The sequence below is a fragment of the Bison bison genome, unplaced genomic scaffold, assembly GCF_000754665.1.
Source record: "Bison bison bison isolate TAMUID 2011002044 unplaced genomic scaffold, Bison_UMD1.0 scf7180017864465, whole genome shotgun sequence".
In the NCBI taxonomy this organism is placed as follows: Eukaryota; Metazoa; Chordata; class Mammalia; order Artiodactyla; family Bovidae; genus Bison; species Bison bison.
The window spans coordinates 1,831,189-1,855,024 of record NW_011495026.1 but is presented as its reverse complement, the minus strand read 5'-3'; positions in this window follow the sequence as shown (position 1 = coordinate 1,855,024).

The window sequence follows — 23,836 nt, the reverse complement described above, 5'->3', positions numbered from 1 at the left end:
GAGGCCGGCCCTGGGCTGCATGTACCTCCCAGGTCCAAGCCGCTCAGGTTCAGGCACTCGGGTAGTCCTCAGAGTCACAGACTCAGTTGGGCCTGTGTTTTGTGCTCTTCCCAGGTCCCAGCAGCTCAGGTGATGAGGTGTTTGGTGAGTGCCAATGCTGCGACTTATCGCCTCCCCGCCACTCGGTTATCTGGGTGTATAACCGGCGCACCTTCTCAGGCAGATGTTAACCGTCCAGACCCCTAAGAAGTTTTAGTTAGCAAAGAAGCCTGCTTACAGTTTTATAGATAATGTCTCTCTGGGGCTGTGATTGCCCCCTTCTGGCTCTGGCTGCCTGTCACCAGAGGGGGAAGGTCTGCAGCCGGCTATCTCTGTTCAGTCCTTTGTTCCGTGCGCGGGCCTGGCGGTGTCTTAGGTTGGGGCTGGCTTTTCGCGTGGTAGATATCCCACCGTCTGGTTTGCTAGCCCAAATTATTTGGCTCAGATAGCGCTCAGGGTATTCAGGCCAGATTCTTACTCTAAGCGATGCAGCCTGCGCCGCGCCTCCCTGCCCAGCCCCCGCTCACTAATGGCGTGTGCAGGCGTCCGCGCTGCTTCTCAGCTGGGGGGGTTACCATAGGGCTCGCAATCTGCGAGTTTTAATTGTTTATTTATTTTTTCTCCTTGTTATGTTGCCCTCTGTGCTTCCAAAGCTCGGCACAGATTCGGCAGCGAGAAGGTTTCCTGGTGTTTGGAAACTTCTCTCTTTTTAAGACTCCCTTCCCGGGACGGAACTCCGTCCCTCCCTCTTTTGTCTCTTTTTTTGTCTTTTATATTTTTTCCTACCTCCTTTTGAAGAGTTGGGTTGCTTTTCTGGGTGCCTGATGTCCTCTGTCGGCATTCAGAAGTTGTTTTGTGGAATTTACTCGACATTTAAATGCTCTTTTGATGAATTTGTGGGGGAGAAAGTGTTCTCCCCGTCCTACTCCTCTGCCATCTTGGCTCCTCCCCTGGACTGATATTTTAGCTCAGTTGCTAAGTTGTGTGAATTTGAGAAAACGTTTCAGTGTCTGCTAATGTCACTTTATCATCTCTAAAATGAGGTGAAGAACAGTCAATAATAATAACAGGGAACTGACGCTTAGATCTGATCATGTATGTTCAGAATCTGTGGTAGTGAGTGGCACACAGGAGCTAGTTTACACTGTCCCTCTTACCTGCTGCCCATGCTAAGCTGGTAGACCATGTGTTGAGATGAGATCACTGGTCACAGAACTTTGCACACATACTGTCATCTTTGTAAAGGAAAAGAAAAGGAAATGGGGTCGTTTTTAATGTTCGTATTGTAGAGAATAACTTAAAATTTGGAAGCTGTGTATGAAAATCTCCACATAGCATTTTGATACCTAATTAATAGTAGTATTAATAGAAAGTATCAATGAAACATTGAAACAAGATGTCATAATTAAGTTTAAATTATCTGAAAGATTCCACAGCAGAGCTAAAAATATGTTCCTGATGCACTGCTATCTCCTTACCTAAACTTTGGTGAAACTAAATAATTTCATGAAAGAGAAATATCCATATAAGGGAACGTTCTTCCTTAGGCAAGATACAATCTTCCTGAAAATGAAACGAATCACATTAGAAATTATAATGTGTTACTTTCATTCCAGTCTTAAGCATGGTTGAAACAACAACAGAAATTCCAATTTCTACAAAAATGTTCTCTAGGCCATCATTTGCATACAATTGCAATGTATATGTAATAATATGTATAGAAAAATAAATGTTTGACTGTCAAGATGGGAAATGGAAATTCTAACTATATCCCTGCTTATACATTGGTCATAATATCAATTAGATAAATGAAATGTAGTTTATATCTTTTTTATAAGTTTTATATAAGTAACCTATACTAGATAAGTAACCTATATTCTCACAATCAGTTATTTTAATAACTAGCCTTAGTGTGGCTGAGTCTGACTCTATTACCTTTACTCCAGGCACTGCTACCTTGTTTTGATATGGAACATTAGATTAGGTGTTCTCAGGTTTGTTTAATAGTAGAAATTTCTGTACTGATTTGTAAAATGCATTTAATTTTTTTATATGTTTAGAAGCTAAACAAGTCATAATTAAAAAGGCAAGCTGGTCATTATTTTTCATTGAAATAAAAACATACATAGCATGTAGCATGTATATAGCATGTAGACTTGATTCTGCGTCTATAATAACAGAATTAAAAGGAAAGCATATATCTGAGAGTCACCTGCACATCTCCCTGCTGCTGCTGCTGCTGCCGCTAAGTCGCTTCAGTCGTGTCCGACTCTGTGTGACCCCATAGACAGCAGCCCACCAGGCTCCCCCGTCCCTGGGATTCTCCAGGCAAGAGTACTGGAGTGGGATGCCATCGCCTTCTCCGGCGCATCTCCCAGGCACCTCAAAATCTTTGTGATTAAATAAGAATTGATTTTTCTTCTCAACTTCCCCCCTTCCTCACTCTAGTATTCTTTAGCTAGAAGCCATCACTTGTCTCATAGGAAGTAAGTAGAAATCACCTTCAGATTCTTTTTAACCTATAACTTCTCTGCTTCTAATCCAAAAAGCAACTTAAGTCTGTTCTCTTTAAAACATATTTTCTTTATTATTTTAATTTTTATTTCCTTGGGCTACACTGTGTGGCTTGTGGAAACTTAGATCCCCAACCAGGAATTGAACCTGTGCTCCCTGCAGTGCAAGTCTTAACCACTGGACTGCCAGGGAAGACCCAACTCTATTTTCTTTTTAATGTCTATCAACTTCCTTCCTCTATCACCTCTGATTTTCACCTAACTTAGGTTCTCACCATATCTCACTTTAAATATTAAAATAATCACTGTAATCCATTCTCCATACTGCAACTAGAATGGTTTTTATAAAATGTAATTCCGTACTCTTATTGTTTTGTCTACCAACAAACCCAGTACTGTAGCTACATACCATGGCTTCCCTGCTCGTAGTGGAACACAGGTTTCCTTTCACGTCTGGTCTTAACTCCTTTTCCACTGAGCTCTGGCTATCTTGCCACTTCAGAACATTTCTCTTTACCTTTTATAAAATTTAAAATAATTCCCTTGATTCCATGTTCTCCTCTTAATACTTCTCTATTTTTATTGTCTTCTGTACTACAGGACATACTTCTGAGATTTGCATCTGACCTCATTTTATTCACTTCTTCACTCAATTTCTTTCTCTCTAGACAACCTATTGAAATTGCTTTTGTCAATATCAAAAATAACTTTTTTTGTTGTTGTTGCCACGTCCATTAACACTTATCTGATTTTGTCTTATTTGACATCTCAGCAACATCATTCTTGCCTTACTTTTCTTTCTTAGATTTTGTCATGAACCAGTCCTGATTTTTTTTTTTTTCACAACAAAATACTTAGTCTCTTTTGCAAGTTTCTTTCCCTAAACCTTTAAACTCAGGTATGCTGCTGCTGCTGCTGCTAAGTCACTTCAGTCGTGTCCAACTCTGTGTGACCCCACAGACGGCAGCCCACCAGGCTCCCCCGTCCCTGGGATTCTCCAGGCAAGAACACTGGAGTGGGTTGCCATTTCCTTCTCCAATGCATGAAAATGGAAAGTGAAAGGGAAGTTGCTCAGTCGTGTCCGACTCTTCGCGACCCCATGGACTGCAGCCTACCAGGCTCCTCCGTCCATGGGATTTTCCAGGCAAGAGTACCGGAGTGGGATGCCATTGCCTTCTCCAAAACTCAGGTATATCTTAGCATTATTCTTGCACTTTCTTCTCTGTATATAAACTTATTTCTTAGGAAATCTCATTTAATACCACATCTTTAAGTATCTTGTGGCCAAATTTAAATCCATTTTACTAGCATTCCCATGAACATGAGACATATAGCCAACCACATTATCTGCAAAATAGATAAGGACTATTTTAAACCTAACATATTCAAAATAGAACTCTGATTGTATCTTCTATTTCTAGGATTTTCCCCATTACAGTTGATGATATCACTGATGACACAATTACTCATTTCAAAAACGTAGACAGTTTTCTTGATTTCTCTTTCTCCATCTAGCTTATCAGTATGTCCCCCTGAATTATTTCATTTCCTTCATTTCCACTTCATGACTGCAAGGTAAGGTAAGGTAAACACTGAAAAAAATTGCATTTCATTAAAATTACAAATGTCTGTTAATGAAATTAACAGAGAAAAGATAAGTCACAATGTGACAAAATTTGGCCACATGTATAAATGACAAAGGACTCATGTAGAAGTGAAGAATTCCTATCAATGGACATATGAAATTTGGATATATATATAATAACATATTGCTTTGTAGCCTAATTATAATAATATCATAAATAATAATAGTGCTCACTTACTAGTACAAGACAGTTTGTGTTAAGTTCAATTCAGTCTCTCAGTCATGTCCAATTCTTTATAACCCCATGGACTGCAGCACGCCAGGCTTCCCTGTCCATCACCAATTCCTACAGCTTGCTCAAATTCATGTCCATTGAGTTGGTGATGCCATCCAACCATCTCATTCTCTTGTCATCCCCTTATCCTTCTGCTTCAATCCATCCCAGCATCAAGGTGTTTTTCAATTTGTGTTACATCAGTATCATTTTAGTATCACAGAGTTTCAACTGAAGTAGAGGTCACTATTATCTCATTTTTATAGATGAAAAAACTGGGTTTTTTAAAACATAGATAAATTAACCAAAACCATATAGCTTGGGCCTTGGATTTGCATTAGAAGAGGTCAAACTTTAGAACCCAAGGAGCCACTGGGCCCTGATACTGTTATGTGTGCTTTTAACTACTCTGGACCTATATGTTTCACAGAAATGGATTATCACATTTCCTTTTCCTATTATTTTTATTGTTTTGAACTTTCATATTTTGGCAGAAATATTGACCAACACTCTCATTGACAGAATGACCAGATCAGTTTAAAAGTTGGTAACTGAGTTTGATTTTTAAAATAACAATATCATTTGCTTTTCTTCTGGAGTGAGGCTGGCAATGTGACTTTTAAACACAAATGAATCAAATTTCCCATTTATATTGGGATGTCCTCCATATTGGAATTTGGCCAGCTTTTTGTTCAGATTTTCAATATAGTTCTAAATGTGTAGACTATAGTGAGGACAATCTCAGGGAAATATCATGTTAAATTTTACATATATTGGGAACAAAATTCCAAGGGCTGATAATGATTCCAGTTGACCTTCAATGTGAAGGAAATTAGAGTAAAGGACCAGACAGCTCTGCCATATTGTGAAAGGATAATACTAAAGAGGGACAAAATGTATATAATCTACAAATATATAAATCAGATGAAATGAGCATGGTGAGAATGCCACCCATTCTACCTCCATGGCATGCACACATTCACAGAACCATAGAAAGACACTTCTGTGCTGCCTGTGATTCTATCTCAATGAGTGGCACCTTTCAGTTGCCAAGGGCAAAACTCTGGGCACCTGTGTAGAGTTACTCACATACTCAGCAACAATGCTCTGCTCTCTAATTCCTTAGCCTTGTCATGTAATTCAGGGCTTGATTATTATCATTATTTGCTGAACTCTCACAGTACTCCTAATTGGTCTCCCTGATCACAGAATTTCTTTGTTTCAATTCATATGCTGGATTCTAGCCTCAGTGATCTATCTGAAATGATTATGTGGGAAGTTATATTCATAGATAATGATGATCAGTAGGGGGATGGGCAGAATAAGTTCCACTAAAGGAATGTTTCCTAAAATGTGGAGAGGGAATGTGATCAAACTGCAGAAAAGTCAGAAATAAGCTCAGTTCCTGAGAATGAATTAAAAGGTCTATATTTAAGAACTAATGATTGAAGAGAGGGTTTAAGAATTGCTCTTGTACTGTTTCTTTAAAGAAAAAAAAAATTGGTGATGCCACTAGATCAAAATAGGAGGAAAAAATCCTCACATTGGACATTCATGGTAAGTTACATAATAGTTACAGAATCAAAAACCATACGAACTATTTTGCTAAACTTATGTCTAGCTGATCAGCATATCTCTCTCATTTAATCTTGATGACATTGCAAATATTTATAATACATTTGTACCTACTACTTATAAATATTTTTTCTTTAACTCAGTCACCTCACAAATACTATAATTTGTTATGAAAAGGTATGGCTCTACAAGGTATGACCTAATAAACAACATATCTTTAAGAAAACCACTTGCGATGTTTTTCTTGGGCATTATTAGATTAATCTACTTACCTACTGATATTTTTCATAAAAATATTTAGTTTAAAAATTAATGAAATTGCAATTGATATAATTTTTAAATGCAGTAGTCTCTCTTTAAAATCTCTTAACATTTTTAACTTTGAATAGAAATTTTTACTTTCTAGTATAAGGCTGTCAGTACCTTGGCCACATCTTCTCAGAGTGCATACCCATTAAATGGAATTCATAGGCCACTTTAAAGCATCTCTTAGACCTGAAAGTAGTATAGTAACTGGTTGGCATAGTAACTGGTTTTAAAATTCCCAGCAGAATAATTCAGTTGTCCAGTATGTGGCTACAGAATGGCTTTCAGATTAGCTTCAATTATTTGCAGGCTGCTGACTTCATTTTCCTTATAGGCCCCCAACCTCTCACCTCTGAAAATATACTTTTATAGTCAAAGCAGTTTTTCGTTTGAGGTAGATGTGGCTTCCAGTGAGTGCAGTAATCCTTTCTTTTGTACCATGGCCTAGTTCAGAGTACAAACTTCAGTCATATCTCAGAAGGAACTTGAAACACAGACTTATGTTTAGCGTAGCACATAAATATGATGCATGCAGTATGAAGTGCTTCAGCCTTTAATGTTATCCATGTTCAGCCCTTTCATAATTTTGCCATATATACTTCAGTGCATGCAATTAGAGCAGGGAAGCTTTTGCTGGCCCCATACCTGAGCTCACTACTCTCTCCTTGGTTATTTCCTCCTAAAACCAAGTGTGACTACATTTTTCTCATTTTAAGTTCTTTTAATTTTTTTGACTTTGGAGAAATGGTAAATAAGTCTAAACCCCCACTCCCCTTCTCTGGTACTTAACATTTCTCCACATGCTGGTCTAATTTCCATTTGCTATAAGTACATACAAGATGGCAGAGTAGAAGGACGTGCACTCATCTTATCCTGGGAAAATTCCAAAATTACAACATGCTGATGAACAACCACTGACAGGAGAATGTTGGATCCAAGGTGAGGCCCCAGCAAGACTGTAGGAGGGGCAAAATCATATTTAGAATCAGACCCCCAACCCACCAGAGACACTCAGAGGGCTCAGACAAACCTTGTGTGCACCAGGACCCAGAGACCCCAAAGAGACTGAGTCAGAACTGTGTTTGAGTGTCTCCTGTGGTGGTATGGGTCAGCAGTGGCTTACCTCAGGGGCAGGGGCTCTGGGTACAGCAGACCTGGGTATGGCATAAGCCCTCTTAGAGGAGATCACCATTAACCCCATCATAGAGCCCCCAGAGCTTACACAGGACTGGGGAAACAGACTCTTGGAGGTCACAAAGAAAATATTGTGCCCACCAGGACCCAGGAGAAAGGAGCAGTGGCCCCACAAGAGACTGACCCAGACTTGCCCCTGAGTGTTCAGGAGTCTCTGGTGGAGGTGTGGGTTGGCAATGGCCTGATACAGCATTGGGGGCACTGAGTGCAGCAGTGCATGGAACCTTTTGGAGGTCACTATTATGTTCATTACCTCCACCATAGTTTGGCCTCAGGTCAAACAACAGGGAGGGAACACAGCCCCACCCATCAACAGAAAATTGGATTAAAGATTTACTGAGAATGGCCCCACCCATCAGCCCATCAGAACAAGACCCAGTTTCCCCCTCAGTCACTCTCACCATCAGGAAGTTTCAATAAGCCTTATCCTTATCCATCAGAGCACAGGCATAATAAAAACAACAATCACATAAAACTAACCAAACTGATCACATGGACCACAGCCTTGTCTAACTCAATGAAATTATGAGCCATGCCGTGTAGGGCCACCCAAGATGGACAGATCATGATGGAGAGTTCTGACAAAACGTGGTTCACTGGAGAAGGGAATGGATGGCAAGGCAGTATTCTTGCCTTGAGAATCCCATAAACAATATGGAAAGGCAAAAAGATACGACACCAAAAGATGAGCTCCCCAGGTGAGTAGGTGACCAATATGCTACTGCAGAAGAATGGAGAAATAACTCCAGAAAGAAAAAAAGAAGACAGAGCCAAAGCAAAACAACACACAGTTGTGGATGTGACTGGGGATGGAAGTAAAGTCCTATGCTTTAAAAAGCAATATTGCATCGGAACCTGGGATGTTAGGTCCATAAATCAAGGCAAATTAGAAGTGGTCAAACAGAAGATGGCGAAAGTGAACATCAACATTTTAGGAATCAATGAACTAAAATAGACTGGAATGGGTGAATTTAACTCAGATAATGATTATATCTACTACTGTGGGCAAGAATCCCTTCAAAGAAATGGAGTAGCCATCATAGTCAACAAGAGTCCAAAATGCAGTACTTGGATGCAGTCTCAAAAGTGACAGAGAGATCTCTGTTCATTTCCAAGGCAAAGCATTCAATATCACAGTAACTCAAGACTACGCCCTGACTAGTAATGCTGTAGAAGCTGAAGTTGAATGGTTCTATGAAGATCTACAAGACCTTCTAGAACTAACATCACAAAAAGATGTCCTTTTCATTATAGGGAACTGGAATGGAAAAGTAGGAAGTCAAGAGATACCTGGTAATAGGCAAGTTTGGCCTTGGAGTACAAAATGAAGCAGGTCAAAGGCTAACAGAGTTTTGCTAAGAGAACTCACTGGTCATAGCAAACACTCTCTTCCAACAACACAAGAGAAGACTCTACACATGGATATCACCAGATGTTCAATACCAAAATGAGATTGATTATATTCTTTATAGTCAGAGATGGAAAAGCTCTATACAATTAGCAAAAATAAGACCAAGAGCCAAATTCAGAATTAAATTGAAGAAAGTAGGGAAAACCACTAGACCATTCAGGTATCACCTAAATTAAATACCTTACAAATATGCAGTGGAAGTGACAAATAGATTCAAGGGATTGGATCTGATAGCCAGAGTGCCTGAAGAGCTATGGACAGAGGTTCATGACATTGTACAGGACATGGGGATCAAGACCATCCCCAAGAAAAAGACATGCAAAAAAGCAGAATGGCTGTCTGAGGAGGTCTTACAAATAGCTGAGAAAAGAAGGGAAGCTAAAGGAAAAGGAGAAAAGGAAACATATACCCATTTGAATGCAGAGTTCCAAAGAATAGCAAAGAGTGATAAGAAAGTCTTCCTCAGTGATCAATGCAAAGAAAGAGAGGAAAATAATAGAATGGGAAAGACCAGAGATCTCTTCAAGAAAATTAGAGATACCAAAGGAACATTTAATGCAAAGAAGGGAACAATGAAGTACAGAAACAGCTTCTGGTGTGGAACTATCAGAAGCAGAAGATATTAAGAGGTGGCAAGAATACACAGAAGAACTATACAATAAAGATCTTCATGACCCAGATAACCATGATGGTGTGATCACTTACCTAGAGCCAGACATCCTGGGATGCGAAGTCAAGTGAGCCACATCACTACGAACAAAGCTAGTGGAGGTGATGGAATTCCACTTGAACTGTTTCAAATCTTAAAAGATGATGTTGTTAAAGTGCTTCAATCAGTATCCCAGAAAATTTGGAAAACTCAGCAGTGGCCACAGGACTGGAAAACATCAGTTTTCATTCCAATCTCAAAGAAAGGCAATGCCAAACTACCACACAATTGCACTCATCTCACATGCTAGCAAAGTAATGCTCAAAATTCTATAAGCCAGACTTCAATAGTACATGAACTGTGAATTTCCAGATATTCAAGCTGGTTTTAGAAAAGTTTGAGAATCTGGAGATCAAATTGCCAACATCTGTTGGATCATTGAAAAAACAAGAGAGTTTCAGAAAAACATCTACTTCTGCTTTATTGACTACATCAAAGCCTTTGGCTGTGTGGATCAGAATCAACTGTGGAAAATTCTTCAAGAGATGGAATACCAGACCACCTTACCTGCCTCCTGAGAAATATGTATGCAGGTCAAGAAGCAACAGTTAGAACTGGACATGGAACAACAAACTAGTTTCAAATCGGGAAAGGAGTACATCAAGGGTGTATACTGTCACCCTGCTTCTTAAACTTATATGCAAAGTACATCATGCGAAATGCCTGGCTGGGTAAATCACAAGCTGGAATCAAGATTGCCATGAGAAATATCAATAACCTCAGACATGCAGATGACACCACCCTTATGGCAGAAAGCAAAGAACAATAAAGAGCCTTTTGATGAAAGTGAAAGAGGAGAGTGAAAAAGGTGGCGTAAAACTCAACAATCAGAAAACTAAGATCATGGCATCCGGTCTCATCACTTCATTGCATATAGATGGGGAAACAATGGGAACAGTGTCAGAGTTTATTTTGGGGGGCTTCAAAATCACTGCAGATGGTCACTGCAGCCATGAAATTGAGAGACACTTGCTCCTTGGAAGAAAAGCTATGAGAAACCTGCTGCTGCTAAGTCGTATCAGTCATGTCAGACTCTGTGCAACCCCATAGATGGCAGCCCACCAGGCTCCCCCGTCCCTGGGATTCTCCAGGCAAGAACACTGGAGTGGGTTGCCATTTCCTTCTCCAATGCATGAAGGTGAAAAGTGAAAGTGAAGCCGCTCAGTCGTGTTCAATTCTTTGTGACCCCATGGACTGTAGCCTACCAGGCTCCTCCGTCCATGGGATTTTCCAGGCAAGAGTACTTGGAGTGGGGTGCAATTGCCTTCTCAGATGAGAAAACTAGACAGTATATTAAAAAACAGAGACTTTACTTTTCCAACAAAGGTCCATCTAGTCAAAGCTAGGATTTTTCTAGTATTCATGTATGGATGTGAGAGTGGACTATAAAGAAAGCTGAGTGCTGAAAAATTGATGCATTTGATCTGTGGTATTGGAGAAGACTCTTGAGAGTCCCTTGGATTGCAAAGAGATCCAGCCAGTCCATCCTAAAGGATAATCAGTCCTGAATATTCATTGGAAGAACTGTTGCTGAAGTTGAAACTCCAATACTTTGGCCACCTGATGTGAAGAACTGATTCATTGAAAAGACCCTGATGCTGGGAAAGATTGAAGGTGGGAGGAGAAGGGGGTGACAGGGTGAGATGATTGTATGACATCACTGATGCTGCAGTCCATAGTGTTGCAAAGAGTCAGACATGACTGAGCAACTGAACTGAACTGAACTGTGATTGTTTGGCTTTCTCTGGCTTCCAGAGTCCTCTGCAGTCACACAGTTGTATGCAGCAGGACAGACGTGAGGATTGGAGTACATTCTCCCCAGAAGAATTTTCAACCAGGAGTCAGTGGGAGTTAGTGGATGTGCATGTGTGCATGCTCAGACATTCGGATTGTTTGCAACCCTATGGACTGTAGCCAGCCAGGCTCCTCTGTTCATGTGATTCTTCAGGCAAAATTTGTGCTGGAATAGGTTGCCGTGCCCTCCTTCAGGGCATCTTCCTGACCTGGGGATCAAACCCATGTCTTTTACATCTCCTGCATTGGCAGGTGGGTTCTTTACTACTAGTGCCACCTAAGAAGCCCAAGTTAATGGATAAATATCCTCAAATAATAATACAATGTCTTCTCTATTTGTTTTTTTTTTTTTTTTTAACCTCACCTTTGCTCTGTATATCTCAACTTTGCTTCTGTCTATTGAGTGGGTTTCTCAGTTTTACGGGACTTCTCTTTCTCCCCATGGCTTCCCTGATAGCTCAGTTGTTAAAGAATTTGCCTGCAAAGCAGGAGACCCTGGTTTGATTCCTGGGTTGGAAAGATCCACTGGAGAAGGGATAGGCTACCCACTTCAGTATTCTTGGGCTTCCCTTGTGGCTCAGCTGGTGAAGAATCTGCCTACGAGGGAGACCTGGGTTTGATCCCTGGCTTGGGAATATCCCCTGGAGGAGGGAAAAGCAACCCACTCCAGTATTCTGACCTGGAAAATTCCATGGACTATACAGTCCATGCGGACACAAAGAGCTGGACGTGATTGAGTGACTTTCACTTTCTCTTTCTCCCCATACATGTATCCTGTATAAATCCTGCAGATTCCTAGTACTGACTTCATCATCCCTGATTCTACATGACTCTTAGATTCTAGCACCCTTCACATTCTAACTGGCTTACTGGATCTGTAAGGGTGTTCTTATTACAGATTTTTGAAATAGTTCAGTGCCATCAGCTTAGCCTTAGAATCCATTCATATGGGTGCAGGTCCATTCAGATCCAGTCACCTAGGGGCCTAGGAGTTGTGGTCCGGCAATATAATCATGGCAATTGGATCCTCTTTTGTTCAGGAAGATTGAAGAAGTGATATTCCTAGAAGCTGTTTGGACCCAGGAGCAATAATTATAATAATATTTATAATATCTAATATACACATCCTGGAGGAGGACATGGCAGCCCACTCCAGTATTCTTGCCTGGATACTTGCCATGGACAGAGGAGCCTGGTGGGCTACAGTCTATGGGGTTGCAAAGAGTTGGACACGACTGAGCAACTAAGCACAGCACAGCACAATATACCCATAAAGAAGTGGGCTTCCATGAAGTAGGCTATTTCAAATGCTACTTAGGCTTTCCCCAACCAGGGTCTAGATCTATGCTACTTAAAAAGCTGAATCATCAGATTGAAGCATACATGGATATATGGTATGAATTTTGGTCCAAGATGTACAAGAAATAACACATTTCTTTATTATTCTTTAAGCCCTTCTTCAGCAAACACATAGATACACAGTCTGCTGAAATCATAAGAAAGTCCAGTAACCCCCTAACAATCCTCAATTTACATTAACATCCTACCAAGGAGATATTTATTATTTTTATCTCATGGTCTTTGCATAGCTCAAGGCTTTCTGCTGTTTCTATGCTGTCCTCAGAGCATAGGAATCTTTTTTCCAAGCCTGAGAATCCCAATGGCTAAAATCTTATCTCCTTTAGATGTGGAAAAATTAATTTTTAAAAATTTATCTCTTATACAGAGTATTGCTGGGGTTAAAACTTCCATCCAGGCCATTCTTGAACACACAGAGCTGTTTGCCTCCCCCATTTCAAGGACTTTCTGATCACTCGTGCAGGAAATTCTTCCATACCTTCTCTGTACCTTCCTGCAAATGGCATAGTAGGCAGTGGGCTTAGGTTTTTGTAAAACCCAGACCAGGAAGTTTTGGAGTCTTTCCATCTGCCTACTAGAGATGAGTGAGCTATTCACTTAGGGCACAAAATTGAAGGGGACCCCAAAAATCTCTGTAATCATGATGAATGATACTTAATGTAATGTAAAATCAAAATTAATGTAGAAATGCATGATGCAAGCATCACAGTTTTAAACAAAGACAGGATCAGTATTGCTGATATTTTTCTTTTGCAATAGGTTCCATCATGGCTCAGAATAGCATGCAGTTGGCCACATACTGTCCCTAAGCGCTGAACATGAGTTTTATTTACACAGAGGAGAAAGCAAAGACGGAACCACATATGTTAACTCTCAAAATGTTATCCCGTGAAATACGGAGGAGATGCTCTTTGGAGAATAATCTGTCAAGCACAGCAGCCTGAACTCACATATTTAGAACTTGATTTTCTTGAAATTGCTTGTTAGGATGAATCACATGCTAAATGTCTGATACTAGCAGAGCCTAGTGAGAAGCTTGAGACCTCTTATTCTTTGGAAGAGACAGTTAGATGTCTTACTCCATGCTGCCCCAAGTGGACTGAGAACAGTGACTTAGAGCTGGACTCAGTGTACGATTGGGGCCTTGAAAGATGTCCACAGTTCCCAACTCTGGTAGAAGATAGGGGGTAGTAAGGGACCCTTGTACATTTTTCCTAAACACCCAGGGGAGATTCATCTCTTTTATCTCTTGGACACCCCAGAATTTCTTCACACTAGTAGTCCTTGTGATCAGTCACCGTATGAGCTAAGAATGGCTTCTTAGAAAAAGTCCGCCTGCTTGTCAAGCCTCAACAGATTCATTTCAGCTTTTCAAACTGGTTAGGTAAGTCATCAGACTGATAAATGAACATTCTAAGAAACTCTTCCCTATCTTACTCCCCATGAAAATGACTGAGTTTTCAATTAAAAAAAAAAAATCAGCTGTTTACTTAAACTCTGCATTTATTTTCTGGAATTAGTTTTCATTTTCTTATCGTCGAAAAACTAAAGGTAACTAAAATAATCTAATACCTTCCTATTCAAAATGTAGCTATGAGACCAAAAGAATCAGTATTAACTATTAGAAATACAGAATCTGAGACCCCTTCCCATGCCTAGTGAATTACAGTTTTCATTTATCAAGAAACCCAGGTGATTTGTATGCATAGCAAAGTCTGAAAAATGCTGATACAATACAGACTGTTGTTTTTTCCCCTTCCAGTTCATATTTATCTTGTTCTTCACTCTCCGGTGTGTGTTTTGATGCCCAATTGTTGCTTTCAATTTCTCATTATTTACCCCACATCTTTTCCTTGATTTTGTTCTAAGTAGAATATTTTTAAAACACAGATTTTCAGCATTTAAGTCCTGCAGAATACTATCTCCCCACTCCGTTATACTTTGCAAAATGCTTTTTAGATATTAGGACTAAGTCTGAGCTCTTTGTGAAATTGGTTGCTCTGGAATTTGCACTCATCGTAGCATCATGAGTTTTTCTGTGGATGTTGTAATTTTTCTATAGTGGGGGATGTTTTTTCCTTACCCTTGGGGAAAGTTATTTTGTACATGGGGCACAAGCTGGTGAGAATTCTACACTTGGTAGAAGCAGTGATGTACTGAAACCAGATCATACTGGCTCAAGAGAGCCAAATGTATGCTTATCTTAATGCTGCATTCATCCACATCATTATGGTCGCTTGAAATCCCACTTAGTGGAGGTATTCACAATTTATACCACAGAAATTGGCAAATACTACGTATCAAGGCTTTTTTTTTCTTTTTCACATGTGTTTCTGGAGTATAAACATTCCAAGTTGTCCTGAAAAGTAGTAAACATTTTCCCTGAAACTTCAGTTGAGGCAGTTATCATTAGTTTGTTTCCTTTATAATATTGTTTAGCATTAATATAAAAAGATAAGATTACAAAAATCATAATCTCAAACAGTAGTACATGGTAGATAAATAGGTGGGAAAAAAAAGTCTTAGGCATGATAAGTAGATTGATGAAGAAAATGTAATTAGGAAACGATGTAATAAGTATTGGAGTATCTATATTTCTCCAAAGCTCTTACTGTTTTTGACATAAGTCAAGGTACGACTTGAGACAGGTCTGTAAGGACTTTGATGTTTGTGGGTAGATTGCTAACCCGTTTATACCTTAAAAAAGTAATTACTATGAACCAGGTATTATTTTAAACATGTCATAAGTATTTTAATCCTCATGAAAACAGCCAACTGGGAATAGTGTATTTTACAAATGAGGTAAGAAAACTTGACCAAGACCAGACAAGCAGTATATGGTTAGTTTGGGATTTAAACCCAGGTCATTTCACATTGGTGCTTCCCAAGGGGCGCTTGCGGTAAAGAATCTACCTGCCAATGCAGGAGACGTGGGTTTCCATCTCTGGGTTGGGAAACCTCCCAGGAGGAGGAAATGGCAACTTGCTTCCAGTATTCTTGCCTGGAGAATCCCATGGACAGAGGAGCCTGGTGGGCTACAGTCTGTGGTGGAGCAAAGAGTTGGACCAACTTAGCACACACACATCTCACATTATTGCTTTCGGAAACGCTCCTTGGCTGGAGAGTCACAGGACCTGTCTCTAAATTGTTTTAATCAGGTTGGCCACATATTTCAGGTAAAGGAGGTTTCAGAGATGGCTGCCTTTCATAAACCTTGGGTAGTTTTGACTTGTAAAATGTACATTTTCTTACAAATATGTTGTTATCTGTTAAACTTCATCATTTTTCCTGTTTCAAAAACCAAGAGCTCTTCCAGTATATAACTTGAAATATCCCCTTGTTTAGATTAATGTCATACTAAAAAGACATCTTAAGAATTTTCTGGTTTTCAAATTAAAAAAAAAAAAACAAAAAACAAACTTTCTTATTATTTACATAATTACTATGAATACTTTTAAAATTAAATTTTAACTATATAGAATACATTCACTCCACTTTTTTTTAGTCACGTCTTCATCCACTAAAATATTTGTCTTTAAAAATGTAGAGACACTTCAGTATCAGGCCATACGTAGCCAGAAATATATTCTGATGAAAGAAAGGTAATGTGCATAAATTATCCTGGAAGAAAACATTCCATTAACTATAGACAACTGACCTTCGTTGCATACAAAGTGATTTATAATGTAGGCTGTTTTTGTAAAAGAAATTCTAGGAGAGGCAACAGTTGTCTAGATCGTGGCAGTGGTTTTGAGTCATTTTGTAATTGAGCATTAGATTTATGAAGTCAGTAACATCAACAATGTATTCTGATTTTATCTTAATTGGATGCAATTAGACCTAGGTGTGCTTTTCATAAAATTAAAGATCTGAAGCACAGCAATATCAAAGACACCAGTGTTCTTTTGTTTTCCTAGATGAAACAGGTTGAGCTTTTATATGCTATTGGGATTTCTACATATTTATGGAGATAAAGGGTAGGAAGTAGTTTGTGTTCTCCTTGATTTTCCTCTCAGGGTTTATATATCTATATATTGTTGTTTTTCAGTTGCTCAGTCATGTCCAACTCTTTGTGAACCCATGGTCTGTAGCCTGCCAGGTTCCTCTGTCCATGGGATTCTCCAGGCAAAAATACTGGAGTGGGTTACCATTTCCTTCTCCAGGGGATCATCCTGACCCTGAGATGGATTGAATCCAAGTCTCCTAAGTGTCTTGCATTGGCAGGTGAGTTATTTACCACTAGTGCCACCTGGGAAGCCCCTATATATGTATATCTATATATAAACCTATGTAGATAGAGATAAATATTTCCTGAGACTTCAGTTTTAATTCAGTCATTCATTTAGCAAATAGAATTTGAGGCCCATAAAGTGCCAGGCATGAGTCTATTCTCTAGTGGTATTCTGGTGAACACTCATGAACTCTCTTGATATTTGAGGAACTGAAAATAAAAATGTAGATTAATATAAATAATATAGAATATAGTCTATAGGGTTTATATGTATTATATACACACTGTATATGTGTACATTATAAAATATTACGTGTGTATATATATTGTAAATTTTATATACTATAATGTTCTGTCTATGGGCTTCTCCACTGGCTCAGCAGTAAAGAATCCACCTGAGGTTCAGGAGTCTCGTGTTCAACCCCTAGGTTGGGAAGATCCTCTGGAGGAGGGCCTGGCAACTAACTCCAGTATTCTTGCCTGGAGAATTCCACTGACAGAGGAGCCTGACAGGCTAGAGTCCATAGGATCACAAAGAGTGGGACATGACCAAAGCGACTGAGCATGCACACACACATATTCTATCTACAGTCCTGGCTTTGGAACTCCATGGTGAAGTAGTTTAAGAAAAAAGAGAAAATTCAACTGCAAATGCCAAAGGGAAAACAGTCAATTTGCAGTTAAAGTTAGGAGATACAATTAGTGTGCTTGTGGAGAGGTAAATAGACTTGAAATACTTATTTATGAAGGAAGAAATTTTCTGTAATCACAAAACACATTCTAGAGAAAGATGAACTAAGGACTTTTGGATAAAAGGCAATCAAGCAGAGAGTGTTTGGGAGTTAAGAGGGGTAAAAAAAAAAAAAAAAAATCAATGACCAAAGAGATAGAACGTATAGATGACTTAATGCCATTCTCACAGTAATTCTATCATATAGTCAATAGAACTTTCCTAGGATAACAGAGTCTGGGATTTGACCTCATTCTATGTAATTGTGGGACATAGTGGAGTATACTTTTTGAAGGGATGACTTTAGATTCAAAGTAAATTCTGGCTCTTCCATTTACTTGGAATAAAAATTTGATCAAGTTTCTTAATCTCAGCATTTCATTATCTGTAAAATAGGGCAAAAATAGCCTTTACTACAGGAAGCTTTTGTGAAGATCAAATTGGTAGTAGTTTATTTTACTTGCTGAAAAGAATGCCTGGAATCATAAGGGATTAATTAAATTTAGCTGATAATCTTTAAACTAATTGTAATCTTACCCCTACCCATGTCTTTTAGTTGCATGAGAAAAATAATTCATGCCACAGCGCGGTGAGGGATGGGCTCAGGGAGGAAGAAGTCATGCTCAATCGCTAGAGAGGGGCTATTACATCTGACTTGGCCTAGATTTTTCTCAGGTACATGTTCATGGAGGGGCGTTGCTTGAATGGTCTTGTCAGAGTCTAATTGGACAATTACTAGTAAACAGGTTTGCTGTGGATTAAAAGGTGAACACCTGAGGGATATTCTATTGCATTTCTGCCCTCTGCATGGTAGGAAGATGAAGGCAAGGCCTAGACATTTAGTGTAGAATAGCTATCTTAATCTCTTTCTTTCTACAAGTCTTTGTATATAGCTTGCATATAGCTTGGGGGCATGGCCATGGAGATCAGTTCCTTTTGTCCACAACTCCCTCCCTGCTTCCTTCTTGCTGAGTTCTGTTTTGTTTACTTCTTTCCTGTAGGCCCAAGACAGTGTGTTGAAATCGTATGATGTAGATTTGGGTTCAAGAGGTGAATGAATGCTGCGTAGCTAGCCTGGGATCACATACTTCAGCTCAGCATTGATATAGCAGTTGGTGGTGAAAATCTGTCTCCTAACATTCTTCTGTGTGTTGAGGATACTCACAAACTGCAGAGGTGGTGAGCTGTGGGCAAGAGCTCACCTGCTATCCAGACTCTCACTCACATTTCTAAATGTGAAGTCTTTCGCCGTTGTTGCTGCTGCTGCTAAGTCACTTCAGTCATGTCCGACTCTGTGCGACCCCATAGATAGCAGCCCACCAGGCTCCCCTGTCCCTGGGATTCTCCAGGCAAGAACACTGGAGTGGGTTGCCATTTCCTTCTCCAATGCATGCAAGTGAAAAGTGAAAGTGAAGTCGCTCAGTCGTGTCTGACTCTTAGCAACCCCATGGACTGCAGGGAGAAGTTTTCCAACAATATTTATGTGTGTTGAAATTTTAATTGAAGATTTCCATTAAAATAATAAATGTGTGAGTGTGTGTGTGTGTTAGTCACTCAGTTGTGGCTGAATCTTTGCAACCCCGTGGACGATAGCCCACCAGGCTCCTCTGTCCACATGGAATTCTCCAGGCAAGAGTACTGGAGTAGGTAGCCATTCCCTTCTCCAGGGGATCTTCCTGAAACAGGGATTGAACCCAGGTCTTCTGCATTGCAGGCAGATTCTTTACTGATGAAGCCACCAGAGAAGCAATATAAAGTAATATACTAGTTTTAAATAAAGATACCGTAGCTTAACATTATTTATAAAAAAGTGTCAAGTATATTCTTACTTGTATTTATATAGTAACATAAAAATGATGAAATGTATTAATTTCTACTTCTAGTGGAAAATGAAACTTGTAAGTCTCTTAACATGATCATTTATTTAATAAAATTATCCAACAGTCTCATTGTTTTAATAAATAATAAATTATTTAATAAAAATTATGTAGTTATACTTCATTATTTCTATTTTAACATTATGATTTACTTACCATTCAATATGCATCAGTTTTTTAAAAGTATTTTTTATTGAGCTATAGTTGATTTTCAATTTTACAGCAAAGTGATTGTTATGCATATACATATATATTGGTTCTTTTTCAGATTCTTTTCCATTATAAGTTATTACAATACATTTAATATAGTTCCCTGTGCTATCACATCAGTTTTTGTTTGTTTGTTTGTTTGTTTTTAATATGTAACTATAGAGGTTTTTTTTTTTTTTTAAGAATTAGGTTAGGCAAGTTAAGTTTGTCTTTAAGTTTTTGTCAACTTTCTTTTGTCTCCTCAAAGTTTAAAATGCAAAGAACCTTTTTATGCATCATCATCAGAAGTAGAACTATTATTATCATTAGTAATTATATTTAAGACAATCTTCAGATCCCACTCTTTTCAGTTTGTAACACAAATTTTCCACGAACCCTGCAAATCACCGCCCTTGAGAGAATCTTCATAGCTCTGTTTGCCTCAGAAATGTGTGGCTCCTTCCTCAGAACCACTTAAGCTAACCAAACTATTAGCACCTGCTGAACCTCCTCTCCATCAGTCATCAGTCATCAGCAATCAGGCAGCTACTTGATAATTAGCTGAGAGGTGGAAAAAACACTTCAAAGAACTAAAAATATTTTCCACAGTGACTTTGTGCATAAAATAATTATTTTCCCTCTATTAATCCACTTACGTGTCTCCGTGCAATAGGAAAATTAAAAATGCAATACACAAACGTCAGTATAATTCAATGTATGATATACTTGTCTACTCACAGTTACCAGGAAAGCAGTATATGACAGATACAATTCTAAGGCATTATATGTAACTTAATTTTTTATTTTATGCATGCTGCCTTTATCACCTTACTTGATTAAAAAAAAAAAAGTTAAAGAAAGGCACATAGGCTATCTTGTGCCTAGCACCAAGCATGCACTAGTATAGTAGTATATATTAACCCATGGAATCATTACAAATATCCTATGTGTAAGCTTCTATTTTTACCTTCATTTTACAGAGGAGATCTGTAACAGAGCAAGACTTGCCCAAGATCACACAGCTTAAAATGGCATGGCTGGGATTCCATCTCAAACACTTTGGCTCCAGATTCCATATTCTTGACCACAGCAGACAGGTAAGATCCAAAAATAATACACTCAGTGATAGACACACACAGGCAAATCAGAGGGGAACACAATGTGCTTACTGTTTTGGTCAGTGTCCACCTAATTATAACCCTGATACATATTTTCACTAAGCAATATGTATAGAGATGATTTCTAACAATAATCCAGTAATAACAATAAAGATAATAATACTAAATAGAGTAGTAGAGAATCATCATTGTGTTACATTGCACAAGACTATGCAGCTTTTTACACATTTAATCTCCTATGATAGGTTACAAACCCAACTCAGATTCATATTTTCTTAACTACTGCTCATAACTTAAATGAATGGACAAATTTATTTTTTTTAAGTCCTCAATTTTCAAAGCTTGCCAAAAACTAGATAAAACATTTCCAGTGTAACTATAAAGATATAAGTTCATAATCTTTATTTTATTTCCTGAAGTCTATATGTTTCTAATTTGAGAATTTGCCTCCCTACCCCCAAAAATGTATCTTTACAGAGAAGCAAAATGTAGAGAAACTTTTGCTGTAAAATTATATTAGATTTTGGTCTACAATTCACTAGCAGTTTTAATCACTACCTATATTTATGCATATACAGATGTATCAACTCTACGTTTGACAACTCTAGAAAGCATTGCATCTACAGGATGAGAATATAGAAGTTTATATGAGGTGTGAATTAGAAAAGACACAATGAACATATATATATATATATATATATGCACTTTACTTCATTAGTTTCCCTGACATTAGAAAAAGTTGGCATGTATTTTAAATATCTACCCTAAAGTTTTAATAAACTTACCTTGCCCAGCAACTGTGCAGGGATGTCTAATATGGCTGTTTGTTTCTGCAGGGCAGTATTCTGTACATAGAGATATAAATGAAAGAAAGCAGGAGCCTAGAAAATGTATAGGTGCATTTCACATGCATATTTCATGAATTAATTTTTTACTTTCCTGCAGCTATAGCTTAATTGACCAATCATTCTGCTCTTTGTAAGTGAACACACTTTTTTGTCGTTTTCTTTTCAGTAATTACGCTTTTATTTATAAGTAAATATGAATATGCTAAGACCATAAAATAAAATATTAGGATGAGAGAAAGAAATAATGAGGAATAAATGATACCATACCATACTGATAGTTTTCATTTCTTGAATCACCCCTTATTTTTAGGAGAGACTTTAAAAATAAGAGCTCTTTAAATATTTAGGCTTGTTTTTCTGAGTAGAAACCATTTCCAAAAATAGAACTTTAAAAGGGAAAATATTGATTATGTTTTTGTTTTGTTTTCTGTGATAGGAGTCATTTTTTTTTTCACCCTTAAATGTATGTGTCCGTAATTATACTGACCCAGATGCTAATTCTCTTTTCTGATGGATTTACATGCAGGGAAGATGCAAATAAAATCTTAAAGCAGAGCTTAAGGAAAAAGGGTGAAAAGAAAGAGAAAAGAGGAAAATTAAGGTAAGAAAGGGGAGAGATGCTGTGGCGTCTTAGAAGGAATACACACCTCATATGTATATATCTAGCCACATGGTGTACATATTTTGTAGCAATAAAAGCAAGAGAAAAAAGGTGCCTTATGTTCTTTAAAGATGGTAACAGTGTGCATAAAACTTAATTACGTAACTACCAAAACCCTACCAAATTTGTTTTAAAGATAGCTCACATAGAGATCCAACATGGTTAAGCAAGGAAGTAAAAAGAGAAATGAAAAAGTAACAGAAAATCATAGGAAGTACAACTAACAGATACCTAGAGAAAATGAGAACAAGAGAGGGTAGACACTAAGACTGGGATAGAAATAAAGAGATACAATACTATAAGAGATAGACAACTTTGCAGAAACAAGGAGGAGTAAAATGTTAATATTGAAAGCATGTATGCATTTCTTACTAAATATCTGATATTTCATGATTATTTATCTGAGCATCATTTTTCACATATAATAACAATAAGCTTGATATCAACTCTTTAAATGGATTATTATGAGCATTAAGTGGTATAATTATGTGAAAGTGCCCAGGACAGAGAATATTTTAAAGATGCCTTACAAAATTATTTTATATTGTTGATTAACAGAAATGGAGAAAATAATAACTTAAGCCATATTTAGACAATCAGAAAGAAGAAAAAATGAAAGATGAAGAAATGAAAAAAATCAGTATATTTATAAAGAGAAAGAGATACAAAGTAATTTTAACTCAAGGGATACATTCTTCAAATGCCTGAAAATCATCATCATTTCACTTTATGAATGTTATCTCAGAAAGTACAAATTATCCTGACTGAATTTTAGGAATACATAATTGTAGTGTTTGCTAAAGCACTGAAAGACCAAGATCAAAATCATTTTCCTTTTATTCCCTTTAGTGAAAAATAAATTGGTTCCCTTAGCTAAAGGAAAAAGTCAGCTTTGCAGGAACTTGCAAGTAAAAATTTCTGTTCTTACACCTGTGACCTGGAAGTTAAACACTCAGAAGCTTGATCTTTTTCTTCTTGTCAATGGAAAAACACTAACATTCTCTGCTCTGAGAATTACGACATAGAGGTTTATGTGTTCCCCAAAATGAAAATAATGTTTTCAGAGAGAAGCCTTCAAAGTCATTCCCACCAAAGAACCTTAAAGTCATTTTTCATTTGCACAATTGTAAATTGAGATCTCATTTTTAAGTTTTGTCTTACAAATTTCACCTATCTAGGCAAGGAGTTGAATTGAGTTCAGCATTCACATGCTCTCCTCCCTTCATTTTAAAAGTTTGTAATTTTAGTCTTTTTTTAAAGGTTTGATATTTTTTCAGTTGATCATTGTTCCAATATAATCTCCAAATTTCAGGTGAGAAACTACTATATAAGTGAATAAATTAAAACAAGACATTTCTTAAATAATATCATGTGCTGAATAGATATATGATGAGTGAACTTGCTTTGATGGTATCAATTTAAA